The sequence below is a fragment of the Halichoerus grypus genome, chromosome 2 (assembly GCF_964656455.1).
Source record: "Halichoerus grypus chromosome 2, mHalGry1.hap1.1, whole genome shotgun sequence".
Taxonomy (NCBI): Eukaryota; Metazoa; Chordata; class Mammalia; order Carnivora; family Phocidae; genus Halichoerus; species Halichoerus grypus.
In genome coordinates, this window is record NC_135713.1 from 81,226,981 (window position 1) to 81,240,522 (window position 13,542).

At 37.2% G+C, this 13,542-nt stretch overlaps 1 long non-coding RNA gene across 15 annotated transcripts in view; it reads left to right on the forward strand.

The window, feature by feature from the left end:
* Positions 1 to 13,542, forward strand: part of LOC118536848 (uncharacterized) — a 661,957-nt gene that overhangs the window by 56,698 nt on the left and 591,717 nt on the right. Inside the window, exon 6 of one of the 15 annotated variants that reach the window (XR_013445706.1) lies at positions 11,915 to 12,066. The exons of the other annotated variants lie outside the window; for them this stretch is intronic. This is a non-coding gene — a long non-coding RNA (uncharacterized LOC118536848). The remainder of the gene's footprint in view (positions 1 to 11,914; positions 12,067 to 13,542) is intronic. 15 annotated transcript variants of the gene reach the window in all.

Consider the following 13,542-nt stretch of genomic DNA (forward strand, 5'->3'; position numbering starts at 1 on the left):
GGTGGTATCTCATCTTGGTTTTGATTTGTATTTCCCTGATAATGAGTGATGTTGAGCATTTTTTCATGTTCTATTGGCCATCTGGGTGTCATCTTTGGAAAAATGTCTATTCATGTCTTCTGCCCATTTCTTAACTGGATTGTTTGTTTTTTGGGTCGAGTTTGATAAGTTCCTTATAGATTTTGGATACTAACTCTTTTTTTTTTTTTAAGATTTTATTTATTTATTAGAGAGAGAGAGAATGAGAGAGAGAGAGAGCATGAGAGGGGGGAGGGTAGAGGAAGAAGCAGACTCCCCGCCGAGCAGGGAGCCTGATGTGGGACTTGATCCCGGGACTCCAGGATCATAACCTGAGCCGAAGGCAGTCGCTTAACCAACTGAGCCACCCAGGCACCCCACTAACTCTTTATCAGATATGTCATTTGCCATTATCTTTTCCCATTCTATAGGCTACCTTTTAGTTTTGGTGTAATTGCAAATGGCATTGATTCCTTGATTTCTCTTTCTGCTGCTTCATTATTGGTGTATAGGAATGCAGCAGATTTTTATACATTGATTTTATATCCTGTGACTTTGCTAAATTCATGTATCAGTTCTAGCAGATTTTTGGTGCAGTCTTTCAGGTTTTGCTTTCTTTCTTTCTTTCTTTCTTTCTTTCTTTCTTTCTTTCTTTTCTTTCTTTCTTTCTTTCTTTCTTTCTTTCTTTCTTTCTTTCTTTCTTTCTTTCTTTCTTTCCTTTCTTTCTTTCTTTCTTTCTTTCTTTCTTTCTTTCTTTCTTTTCTTTATTTCTTTCTTTTCTTTCTTTCTTTCTTTCTTTCTTGAGAATGGGGGAGGGGTAGAGGGAGAAGGAGAGAGAGAATCCCAAGCAGGCTTCACGTCCAGCATGGAGCCCGATGCAGGGTTCAATCTCATGACCCTGAGATAATGACCTGAACCGAAATCCAGAGTTGGACGCTAAACTGAGCCACCCAGGTGCCCCACCTTTCAAGTTTTCTATATAAAGTATCATGTCATCTGCAAGGAGTTAAAGTTTGACTTCTTCCTTGCTGATTGATACCTTTTTTTTCTTTCTGTTTGCTGACTGCTGAGGCTAGGACTTCCAGTACTATGTTGAACAAGAGTGGTGAGAGGGGACATCCCTGTCTTGTTACTGACCTTAGGGAAAAGCTCTCAATTTTCCCTATGATATTAGCTGTGGGTCTTTTGTATATGGCCTTTATGATGTTGAGGTATGTTCCTTCTATCCCTACTTTCTTGAGGGTTTTTATCAAGAAAGGATGCTGTATTTTGACAGATGTCTTTTCTGCATCTATTGAGAGGATCATATTGTTCTTATCCTTTCTTTTGTTAATGTGGTGTATCACATTGATTGAATACTTTCTTGTATTTTCTGTCTCTTTGTTGAAATTCTCATTTTGTTCATGCATTATTTTCAGGACCTTGGTGAGGATCTTTATGACCATTATTTTGAAATCTTTCTTGGGTGGATAACTTATCTCTGTTTCATTAACCTCTTTTTTTCTGAGTTTTATCTTATTTTTTTTGTTTGCTTGAATGGAACATAGTCCTTTTTCTTCAGTTTCCTTGATTTTCTTTATTGGATTGCAGCATTTAATAAAACAACCCCCTCTCCCAGTCTTGACAGACTGGTCTTGTGTAAGAAAGGAACCTTACCATTCAGCTCAAGCTCTTGGTTGTTTCTCAAATCTTTCTGATTGTCTAATCCACCTTATTTATTCTTTGTTGTTCCAAATAGTTGGGGGTGTGCCAAGACCCGTTTCCATGTGGGTATTTTCTTGCTTGCTAACTCTGTACTTTTCAGCTAGTTTTTGGCTATCTTTCAGAATGAATTGCCTTATGTATAGTTGGAGATTAGCTGAGTCCTTGGGAGTTGATGAGTTCAGGGTCCACTTATGTTGCCATTTTGGACCAGAAGCAAGTTTTGATACAGAATTTAGAGTAAGGACATTATCTACATGATACACAGCTGGCATCCCCCCTTGCTTTTGGCTCTGTCCAGGCCATTTCTTCTTTAGCATAGCTTTTTAATTTTTTAATTATTATTTTTTGGTGTCCATCAGTGGACATACGTACAATGGAATATTATTCAATCATAAGAAATAAGGAAATCCTTCGATTTGTGACAACATGGAACTTCAAGGCATTATGCTCTATGAAATAAGCTGGACAAAGAAAGACAGTGCATGGTATCACTTACACATGGAATTAAAAAAAAAAAAAAACAAACCAAACTTCAAACTCCTAGAAACTGAGAGTGCCAGAGGCTTGGAGGTGGGGGAAATAGAAGTTTGTAAAAGGGCCCAAACTTTCAGCTATAAGATGTATAATGCCTAAGATCTAATGGAAAACATAGTGAGCATAGTTGGTAACACTTAAAAAAAGGTAAAGATATTGGAATCTGGATTTCATTCTGGCAGTTATGAGTTCTGTGATTTATTTTTGGCCAAATCAATGATCTGAGTCTCAGTTTTTAATTTGTGAAATGGATATAAGGCTAATGTAAGGACATAATGAGCCAGTTTATGTGAAAGCACTTTGTAAACTTCAGAGCCTACTATAAAGCTTACCTACTGGTTTTGCTAAGTATGAAAGTTGTGAATATTTGTACAAAATAAGGAAGGAAAATAATTTTTCCCTTCTTTCTACAAAATCACAATTTATTTTATATATATATATATTTTCAAGATTTTATTTATTTGAGAGAGAGAGCACAAGCAGAGGGGGCAGAGGGAGAGGGAGAAGCAGACTCCCCACTGAGTAGGGAGCCTGATGTGAGACTCGAACCCAGGACCCTGGGATCATGACCTGAGCTGAAGGCAGACACTTAACCAACTGAGCCACCCAGGTGCTCCTACTTTTTATATTTTATATTAACATATCTACATAAATAAAAGTGAAGTTAGAGTTTTAACAAAGTATTTCTAAATTCAGAGCTAGGATTCCTGTATCCTCAAAATCTCTGTAACATGAATTAATTTCTTATTGAAAATGAGTCATCATTTGATTAAATAATTTACCTATGATCACTTTGGCCTTGACTCACCAGGAAAAGAGAAGTAGACAGTTGTAGGTACTTAGAAGTGAATTAATTATTAAGGTGAAAAAAAGAGGATTTTAAGTTTTTTTGGTACAGTCTCTGTGTCAGTTAAGATAATTGCCAAATTCTTCACTTTTTCTATAATCTAAGTGTTACTGAGTCAGTTCTAAGTGTTAATCTTTTTTAGACTTCTTGATGTCTTCATCTTTCTTTTAGCATATATGTGTTGGCATTTGGCCCCTATCAGCATCACTGTAGTTACCAGTAACTTTGGTGAGCCTCCTCCCTTCAATATAGGATTGCTTTAGGAAATTTTATTTCTTTCTAAACAACGTGTAGTTTTTGAGCATGTATAAACTGTTGTTATAATATGTATATATACAGTTCAGTTTTTAAATAGGGAGACCACATCTTTTCTATGTGATTCACGAGTTTAATAGGATCTATATATGACCATAAATAATAGTGAATGTGAATTTGTCTCTTAAAAACCCTATGATTCTTAACATTGAGACTTTAGATACAGTAATGCTCAATTTGTCTTTCTATAAATAGAGAGGGTTTTTAAAACCTCTTCTAGGAGAAATGTCAACTTATACATAGTCATCTCTCATGAGTAATATTCTAGAAATTGTTAGTTTAGACTTCTTAAATGTTATTTTAAAGATTTTATTTATTTGAGAGAGAGAGAGAATGAGAGAGTACAAGTGGGGGGGGGGAGGGACAGAGGGAGAGGGAGAAGCATACTCCCCGCTGAGCAGGGAGCCTGATGAGGGGCTCGATCCCAGGACCCCAGGATCATGACCTGAGTTGAAGGCAGATGCTTAACCAACTAAGCCACCCAGGTGCCCTGACTTCCTAAATGTTATTTTAGTCTAATTTTTCAAATAGTATATTGTATTTTAAGTGTTCTGTTGAACAAACTATGTAGTAGCAGTTGTAGAATCCTTTTTTTTGTAAAAGAGCACACATTTCTTGTAGTCAAGTTGGATATTTTCCTTTATGTCAATCATTAAGAATTATTGGGCAATAGCAACAGAAATGGGGTTCTAAGTTACATGTCTACACAGAAAGCATTGTTTCAGAGGGTCTTCCTTTGAAAATTTTAATACACACTTATGTATACTTTCATATTATTTTTTAAAAAGATTTTATTCATTTCAGAGAGAGAGAGCACACAAGCATGAGCGGGGGTAGGGCAAGAGGCAGAAGCAGACTCCCTACTGAGCAGGGAGCCCAATGTGGGGCCTGATCCCAGGACCCGGGGTCATGACCTGAGCCAAAGGCAGATGCTTAACCGACTGAGCCACCCAGGGGCCCCTACTTTCATATTCTTTAATGGGTATGATAAATAGACTAACAAGTAAGTTATTACTAAAATATACAGTGTCAAAATAGAAATTAAGTGTCCTCTCAGCATCATAAAGCGTGGGCAGTTTTTTGAGTATATCTTTATTTCCACATGTGTGAATGTTAGTGTGGATATGTATCTTCAAATTTTCCATTGTAATGACTTACATAGCAGACTCACATTATACATTTACCTTGAGATTTGGCCAAAGAAAGAAATTAAAGTATTCCATTCAATGAATCTGTGCTGGGAGTGAATGTCAGATGTAAATCTTCTGTTCCTGTTGGTTTCAGCTCCTTCATATGTGCTAGGCTGAGGGTGTTTCTAGGGTTTAGGGACGCTAGGCTGAGGGTGTTTCTAGGGTTTAGGGATATATATATATCTTTATATATACATACCCATAAACATATATGTATACATGTCTATATACATATATATGTATTTTAATACAATACGAAATGCAAGCCAACTAATTCATCTGGTATTCAACTAAAGAAAAAAGATAACTGGCTGGGAGAGGAAGTAGGTTGGTCTTCAGTGTGCATTGTGCAAAAGGATTTTGACTATATGCAGATTTTTCTTATGTGTTGACTTTAGATCTTTATCCCTGAGAAAAAGGTCATTTAACTAGTGTTTTTTGTTTGTTTGTTTAATTTACAGTTTTTAATAGTCTGCTAAACTGTTTTAATCTACTTTAAATCTACTTTAATAGATTCCTGCACCAGCCTGTATTGTGATTTCTCAGATGTATCTTGTAGGAGGCCCAAAGAAGCATAATATTGAGGGATAAATTGTCACCTTTGACATTGATCCCCTTTAGGTCCAGACCAGTTTCTTTATTGCTAGTAGTACCCTATATTTTTGTGTGGATGTTTTGTTTTCCTTTTTATATAGTGTCCCAACTACTTACAACATACATACCATTTCATTTTGCCTGTCATGTAATTGATACTAAATATTTGAAGTGTATATGAAAAACTGTGTTATAGATATAATGGTTCCCATTTTATTTATTTTTTTAAATTCAATTTAATTTTATAATGTTGTGTTGGTCACCATACAGTACATCATTAGTTTTTGATGTAGTGTTCCATGATTCATTGTTTTTGTATAACACCCAGTGATCCATGCAATACTTGCCCTCCTTAATACCCATTACTGGGTAACCCATCCCCCAACCCCTTTCCCCTCTAAAACCGTGTTTGTTTCTCAGAGTCCATAGTCTCTCATGGTTCATCTCTCCTTCCAATTCCGCCCCCCCCCCTTCATTTTCCCTTCCTTCTCCTAATGTCCTCCATGCTATTCCTTATGTTCCACAAATAAGTGAAACCATATGATAATTGACTTTCTCTGCTTGACTTATTTCACTTAGCATAATGTCCTCCAGTCTCATCCATGTTGATGTAAGAGTTGGGTATTAGTCCTTTCTGAAGGCTGAGTAATATTTCATTGTATATATGGACCACATCTTCTTTATCCATTCATCTGTTGAAGGGCATCTCAGCTCTTTCCACAGTTTGGCTATCGTGGACATTGCTGCTATGAACACTGGGGTGCATATGGCCCTTCTTTTCACTATATCTGTGTCTTTGGGGTAAATACCCAGTAGTGCAATTGCTGGGTCATAGGGTAGCTCTATTTTTAATTTTTTGAGGAACCTCCACACTGTTTTCCAAAGTGGCTGTACCACTTGCATTCCCACCAACAGTGTTAGAGGGTTCCCCTTTCTCCACAACCTCTCCAACATTTGTTGTTTCTTGCCTTGTCAATTTTTGCCATTCTAACTGGTGTAAGGTGGTATCTCAAGGTGGTTTTGGTTTGAATTTCCCTGTTGGCTAATGATGATGAACAATTTTTCATGTGTCTGTTAGCCATTTGTATGTCTTCTTTGGAGAAGTGTCTGTTCATTTCTTTTGCCCATTTTTTGACTTGATTATTTGTTTTTTGGGTGTTGAGTTTGAGAAGTTCTTTATAGATCTTAGATATCAGCCCTTTGTCTGTAGTGTCATTTGCAAATATCTTCTCCCATTCCGTGGGTTGCCGCTTTGCTTTGTTGACTGTTTCCTTTGCTCTGCAGAAGCTTTTTATCTTGATGAAGTCCCAAAAGTTCATTTTTGCTTTTGTTTCACTTGCCTTTGGAGATGTATCTTGAAAGAAGTTGCTATGGCCGATATGGAAGAGGTTACTGCCTATGTTCTGCTCTAGGATTTTGATGGATTCCTGTCTCACATTGAGGTCTTTCATCCATTTTGAGTTTATCTTTGTGTATGGTGTGAGAGAATGGTCGAGTTTCATTCTTCTGTATTTAGCTGTCCAATTTTCCCAGCACCATTTATTGAAGAGACTGTCTTTTTGCCATTGCATATTTTTTCCTGCTTTGTTGATTATTTGACCATAGAGTTGAGGGTCCATATCTGGGCTCTCTATTCTGTTGCATTGGTCTATACGTCTGTTTTTGTGCCAGTACCATGCTGTCTTGGTGATCACTGCTTTGTAATATAGCTTGAAATCAGGCAACGTGGTGCCCCCAGCTTTGTCGTTCTTTTTCAACCTTTCCTTGGCGATTCGGGGTCTTTTCTGATTCCATACAAATTTTAGGATTGTTTGTTCCAGCACTTTGAAAAATGTCATTGGAATTTTGATCGGGATGGTGTTTAAGGTATAGATTGCTCTGGTCAGCATAGACATTTTAACAATGTTTATTCCGATCCATGAGCATAGAATGTTTTTCCATCTTTTTGTGTCTTCTTCAATTTCTTTCATGAGTGTTCTGTAGTTCCTAGAGTATAGATCCTTTACTTCCTTGGTTAGATTTATTCCGAGTTATCATATGGTTTTGGTGCTATTGTAAATGGAATCGATTCTCTAATTTCTCTTTCTACAGTTGCATTGTTAGTGTATAAGAAAAAAACTGATTTCTGTGCATTGACTTTATATCCTGCCACATTACTGAATTGCTGGATGAGTTCTAGTAATTTGGGGGTGGAGTCTTTTGGATTTTCCACATAAAGTATCATGTCATCTGCGAAGAAAGAGAGTTTGACTTCTTCTTTGCCAACTTGAATACCTTTTATTTCTTTTTGTTGTGTGATTGCTGTTGCTAGGACTTCTAGTAGTATGTTGAACAATAGTGGCAAGAGTGGGCATCCTTGTCATGTTCCTGATCTTAAGAGAAAGGCTCTTGTCTTTTCTCCATTGAGGATGATATTTGCTGTGGGTTTTTCATAGATGGATTTTATGAAATTGAGGAATGTTCCCTCTATCCCTATACTCTGAAGAGTTTTAATCAGAAAAGATGCTGTATTTTGTCAAATGCTTTTTCTGCATCACATGAGAGGACCATATGGTTCTTCTCTCTCCTCTTATTAATGTGTTCTGTCACATTGATTGATTTGCAAATGTTGAACCACCCTTGCATCCAGGGGATAAATCCCACTTGGTCGTGGTGGATCATCCTTTTAATATATTGTTGGATCCTATTAGGTAGGATTTTGTTGAGAATTTTGGAATCCATATTCTTCAGGGATATCGGTCGTAAATTCTCATTTTTGATGGGGCCTTTGCCTGAGTTGGGGATTGAGGTAATGCTGGCCTCATAGAATGAGTCTGGAAGCTTTCCTTCTGTTTCTATTTTCTGAAACAGCTTCATGAGAATAGGTATTATTTCTTCTTTGAATGTTTGGTAGAATTCCCTAGGGAATCAATCCATAAGGCCCTGGACTTTGTTTTTTGGGAGGCTTTTGATCACTGCTTCAATCTCGTTACTGGTTATTGTCCTATTCAGGTTGTCAGTTTCTTCCTGTTTCAGGCCTGGCCATTCATAGGTTTCTAGGAAGGCATCCATTTCTTCCAGGTTACTTAATTTATTGTCATATAGTTGTTGATAATAATTTCTAATTGTTTCTATTTCCTTGGTGTTAGTCGTGATCTCTCCCCTTTCATTTATAATTTTATTAATTTGGGTCCTTTCTCTTTTCTTTTGGATAAGTCTGGCCAGTGGTTTATCGATTTTATTAATTCTTTCAAAGAACCAGCTTCTAGTTTTGTTGATCTGATCTACTGTGTTTCTGGTTTCTAATTCATTGATCTCTGCTCTAATCTTAATTATTTCTCTTCTAATGCGTGGCTCAGGCATCGTTTGTTGCTTTTTCTCTAGTTCTTTAAGGTGTAAAGTTAGTTGGTGAATTCGGGATTTTTCTGTTTTTTTTGAGTGAGGTTTGGATGGCTACATATTTCCCCCTTAGGACCACCTTTGCAGTATCCCATAGGTTTTGGACTGATGTATTTTCATTCTCATTGGTTTCCATGAAATGTTTAAGTTCTTCTTTGATTCTTGGTTGTCCCAAACATTCTTGAGCAGAGTGGTCTTTAGCTTGCAAGTGTTTGAATTTCTGCCAAATTTTTTCTTGTGATTGAGTTCCAGTTTTAAAGCATTATGGTCTGAGAATATGCAGGGAATAATCTCAATCTTTTGGTATCAGTTGAGACCTGATTTGTGACCCAGTATGTGGTCTATTCTGGAGAAAGTTCCATGTGCGCTCGAGAAGAATGAGTATTCTGTTGTTTTAGGGTGGAATGTTCTGTATAAATCTATGAGGTCCATCTGGTCCAGTTTGTCATTCAAAGCTCTTGTTTCTTTGTTGATTTTCTGCTTAGATGATCTGTCCATTGCTGAGAGTGGAGTATTGAGGTCTCCTACAATTAACGTATTGTTATCAATATGACTCTTTATTTTGGTTAACAGTTGGCTTATGTATATGGCTGCTCCCATGTTGGGGGCATAGATCTTTACAATTGTTAGATTGTTGGATAGACCCTTTAAGAATGATATAATGTCCTGTGTCTCTAACTACAGTCTTTAGCTTAAAATCTAAATTGTCTGATATAAGAATTGCTACCCCAGCTTTCTTTTGATGTCCGCTGGCATGGAAGATGGATCTCCATCCCTTCACTTTCAGTCTGGATGTATCTTTAGGTTCAAAATGAGTGTCTTGTAGACGGCATACGGATAAGTCCTATCTTTTTATCCGATCTGCAACCCTGTGCTGTTTTATGGGAGCATTTAGGCCGTTCACGTTGAGAGTGATTATTGAAAGATATGAATTTATTGTCATCATGTTGCCTGTGAAGTCCTTGTTTCTATAGATTGTCTCTGTACATTTCTGTTCTATATCACTCTTGGGGTCTTTCTCCTTTTATAGAACCCCCCTTAATATTTCTTGCAGGGCTGGCTTAGTGGTCACATATTCTTTTAGTTTCTGCCTGTCTTGGAAACTCTGCATCTCTCCATCCATTCTAAATGACAGCCTTGCCGGATGGTGTATTCTTGCCTGCATGTTCTTCTCATTTTGTACGCTGAATATGTCTTGCTAGCCCTTCCTGGCTTGCCAGGTCTCTGTAGATAGGTCTGACATTATTCTGATGTTCCTCCCTCTGTACGTAAGGAATCTATTCCCCTAACTGCCCTTAAAATGGTTTCCTTGTTTCTAAGATTTGTGAGTTTTACTATTACATGCTGGGGCATTCGTCTGTTTTCCTTTATCTTGGGAGGGGTCCTCTCTGCCTCTAGGACACGAATGTTTGTTTCATTCTCCAGATTAGGGAAATTCTCAGCTTCGATTTCCTCAAATATATCTTCTAGACCTCTCTCTCTCTCCACCCCCCCAGGGATCCCAATAATTCTGACATTGGACCTTTCATGGCGTCACTTAGTTCTCTAATTCTGTTTTCATGGATTCTGAGCTGTTTCTCCCAGGCCTCCTCTTTTTTCCTTCTTTTCTATCAATTGGTCTTCTAGATCACTAATTCATTCTTCTGCCTTGTTTACCCTAGCTGTTAGGGTATCTAGATTAGATTGGATCTCATTGATAGCATTTTTAAGTTCTGCCAGTTCAGCTTTCATTTCTGCCCTTAGAGCATCTATGTTGCCATTAATTGATCTCTCCATTCTAGCTATCATCTTCATAACTGTTTCCCTGAAGTCCATTTCCGACATCTTGGTTATATCTGTATCCCTTTGTAAATCTGTGGCAGAAGTCACAGTCTCTGAGTCTTCCCTGTTTTGGGGGTATCTCCTCCTAGTCATTCTGTTGAGGGATGGTTGAGGGAGTGTACAGAGTCTAAATTATTGACCACAACCCAAGCAAGATGCACCTGTTTTATAGGGACCTTAGGGTTGTCTGCCTCTTGTTCTCCCAGCCTGTCTTCTGGGGGAGGGGCCTGCCGGTGTTACTCAGGCAACCCTGTTTGGGCAGAGTTGCCCTGCCCCCTGTGAGGGGGGATGGGTTCAGTGAAAACCAGTTTTTTGGGGGCTTTTGTTCTCTGGTGGCTTTCCTTGGCAGCTTTCTGCGTCTCTTCCGAGAGTCAGAGCAGAAGAGACCATTTCCAACCCTCTGCCTCAGAACAGAGAGAGCACAGTCTGTTCTTTAGTGAGCTCTCTAGGCCATACTATCTCCGTTTCTGTCTGTGCTGCTATAAACTGCAGCGTCCTGGGTTGTGCGCCCCTCATCATTACATGATCTTTGGAAAATCCTTGTCTTTTTAGTCTCTTTTTTTCTCATCTGTAAAATGGGGTTTTGAGGGTTATTGGGAGGGTTGAATGAAATCATCCTGGTGAAAATGTTTTGAACTGTAAGTTTTCATACAAATACAAAGCCAGGATTATAGTATTCTATATTACTAATTGTAAAGCCATTAGTTTAGTAATATATTGGAAAGGAACAGGTCAGTGCTCTTTCTTCTGTTTCCACACAACCTCAGGTCTGGAGACACTAGGTCTATTTATTACTAGTTTGGCATCACATTACTAATATTTGTCATAAATGCAATTTTGCAGAACTCTTGTTACCATGAGCCCAAATTTTAGAGATCAATTTATGCCTGTAATACATTGTAGAAGTCCTTTGAATGAATGTTTCTTTTCTTTTTTTCCCCTAATTCAAATTTATTCGGGTATGTAAACTACAGAAACAGTTATGTAATAGGTTACTCACATGGTTTAATTCTTCCTGGTTTAATCTGGTGTTTCCCAGAATATGGAATAGTCTTGGTTACCAGTTTGTTTATTTCATTCATCTCTTCTAAAAAGAAGAATATAAACTTGATTAGTTATGACATGTAAGTTTTATGGCATGAGTATATGAAACAAATTATCTAATTATTTTTGCCCAGTAACATTCTAAATCTATAAGAAAAATACCTACTTCATATTTCTTAAATTTGTTTCCCTTTCTGATGTGATTTTTGAGGATATTCTGGAGTTACTTAGCTCTTTTTTTTTTTTTTTGTCTTAAATATCTAATTCAATGTATTTTGAAACAATGGGGATTATACTCTGAAACCTACATTAAACAAATAAGCTAACAAAAATTAAACCATCACAAGAGAAAATGTGAAATGGAAGTGTGTAATCAAATAAATGGGAAAAAGAGGCTTGAGAAAGATTGTAGAAGACTAACAGGAGATAGCACTAGTGTGTTTCTTACTTGGTGGTTGTTTTCTTTCAGGAAAAATCTTATCAGCTGGAGAGTTGCTGTTTTCTTTGAAGTAAGCTCTGGTTTCTCTGAAATCAGATTTTGTATTCCCCAGGCTCCACTCTGCAATGCCAGCGCAAACATACATTAGCAGCTGTACAACACTTTAAAGAATTAGCAAGAAGGTATCAAGCAATTACTTATTCCATCTTAGACCTTTAGACGTTTTTTAAAAAAAAGTCTAGAGTTTTAGGGAGAAGAAAAATAAGACAGTCTAAATACACTTCATGGAAAAAAATATAAAATGATAATGTAAATTAATTGAAAAGATTGCATTCTATCAGTGAGAGATTCAGGAAAACATTCCTGTTGTTTTATAAACAAATGATATGATGGTTTCTTTTTCTAGTTTGGTAGATAGGTGCTATTCTAGTGAGTTTTTTGTTAACTAGTGCATTGTATAGTGAAATAATTCTGAATAAAATGGTGAGATCTCTTTGATGATGTGAAGCGCTCAGATTATTCTCTCCTAGTTTCTAAACTTCACAGAGGGATACTGCTGGTTTAATACTTAGTATTGTGGCTATGCGTGTCAGGTGTCTCTAACTTTATATTACTGTTTGTGGTGCAGTGGAAAGATGGAGTCAGAACATCTGCGCTATGGTCCTGGCTTTTCTACTTACTAGTTTTGTGTCTGTGACAATTCATTTAACTTCTTTTGCCGTCAGTGTCCTCATTTGTAAAATAGGGCGAATACTACTTACCCATATAACTTAGAGGGTTACTATCTAGCTTAAGTGAGAATTTATGTGAAAATGCCTTTAAATTGTAAAGTGCTGTTAGATATAGAATGAGAAGGGTTATAAAGGAAAAAGGAGAGGCACGTGGGTGGCTCAGATGGTTCAGTGTCTGCCTTCAGCTCAGGTCATGATCCCAGGGTCCCGGGATCGAGCCCCACATTGGGCTCCCTGCTCGGCGGGGAGTCTGCTTCTCCCTCTCCTTCTACTGCTCCCCTGCTTATGCTGTCTCAGTCTCTCTGTCAAATAAATAAATAGAAAATCTTTAAAAAAAAAAAAGGGAAAAAGAAAAAATTAAGTTGTTATTTCTGTTTACTAACATTCATATGAGAGATAATAATCATAATACTTATTAGGTAGGGTGGGATACTCCAGAAAGGCATACTACTTTGTCTGTTGTCAGTACAGGATTAGAGGGAAGTTTAATATAGGACATAGATTTTAGGTCATATATATTCTTATATTTGAAATTGATTTCAGCTCTAGAGTCTTGTAATCCTACTTTTTAATCTTTTTGTTTATCTGTATACCATGTATGAAGATAATTTGAGTGTCTATGTAGTTGTGTGCAGTATATTTACATGTAATGCATATATATATATATATATGTATATGTAGTGTCTTCACGAACCAAAGTACTACAACAGGCATGTGAAGTGATAATTCCTTTTAGGGAGAAAACTTTACTCATTCATTCATTTTTGTGTTGTTTTTCTGTGCCAGGTACAAGTTAATTGTCCTGGCTCCAATATTTGAATGCATTATGAAAAGTTGGCTGTCAGTTTGTTGTTTGCATGACTATTGGTTTCTATTCACATTATGAGCCATTTCAACAAATCCTCAAAATCTTCACTGGATGTAGGT